The sequence below is a fragment of the Mirounga angustirostris genome, unplaced genomic scaffold (assembly GCF_029215605.1).
Source record: "Mirounga angustirostris isolate CCGP_5_RB_7025 unplaced genomic scaffold, mMirAng1.0.hap1 SCAF_5, whole genome shotgun sequence".
In the NCBI taxonomy this organism is placed as follows: domain Eukaryota; kingdom Metazoa; phylum Chordata; class Mammalia; order Carnivora; family Phocidae; genus Mirounga; species Mirounga angustirostris.
The window spans coordinates 64,544,217-64,545,352 of NW_026991713.1; the positions used below are offsets into that span (position 1 = coordinate 64,544,217).

Genomic DNA, 1,136 nt, shown 5'->3' on the forward strand with positions numbered 1-1,136 from the left:
TCAGGGGTTAGAGCACTGGTCTTGTAAAATACCAATGGCAAGATGATGACCAAGAAATTAACTTTTAAATACCTGAATGTGGATTGTGGGACAGTAATGAAAAGATATTCATGTTGAATAAGATCTAGGTAGTGGGGTACTGAGATGCACTGAAAGACTTTTGGTGAATCTTCTTGTTTTCCAGAGAGAACACTTCTATATATGGCAATGAAAAACTACAGTGCTATCAGTGAGTTCATTCTCCTTGGACTATCCATTGACCCCAATATTCAGGACATACTCTTTGTGTTATTCCTTCTGATTTATCTCTTCACTCTGATGGGAAATTTCTTGATGCTGCTGGTAATTAGGCCTGATTCCCACCTCCACATGCCCATGTACTTCTTTTTGAGACAGCTCTCCTTCCTGGACCTCTGCCACTCATCTGTCACAGTCCCCAAGATGCTGGAGAATCTACTTTCTGAAAGCAAAACCATCTTTGTAGAGAGCTGCCTGGCTCAGGCCTTCTTTATGTTTGCCACGGGGGTACTGAGGCCTGTCTGCTGGCTGTGATGGCCTATGACCGCTATGTAGCCATCACCTGCCCTCTGCTCTATGGCCAAGTGATGAGCAACCAGCTCTGTGTTGGGATGGTGTGGGGTTCCTGGGGCCTGGCCTTTGCTGATGCTCTCATCAATATCCTCTTGGCTGTCAATTTAGACTATTGTGAGGACCAGACTATTCCCCACTTCAGCTGTGAGCTGTCTTCTCTCTTCTCTCTGTCTTGCTCTGATACCTCCACCAACTTCACACTCCTGCTCTGTTCCTCTGTCCTACATTTCTTTGGAACCTTCCTTATGATTGTTTTCTCCTATGCCCAAATTGTCTCCACCATCCTGAGTATCAGCTCCACCTCAGGCAGAGGCAAGGCTTTCTCCACCTGCTCCTCCCACCTCACTACTGTGACCTTGTTCTATGGCTCAGGTTTCCTCAGCTATCTCTTGCCAACTTCAGGCTCCCCTCTGGAGATGATGTTCTCCTTACAGTACAGTGTGGTCACTCCCATGCTAAACCCCCTCATTTATAGCCTGCAGAACAAGGAGGTGAAGGCAGCTATGGGAAGAATGTTCAGAAAATACTTGCATTCTTTCATGTAG

At 46.2% G+C, this 1,136-nt stretch overlaps 1 pseudogene; it reads left to right on the forward strand.

Annotated features, from left to right (window-relative positions):
- The first annotated feature begins 201 nt into the window (after positions 1-201).
- LOC123839110 (olfactory receptor 8S1-like) lies at positions 202-1,136 on the forward strand (annotated as a pseudogene).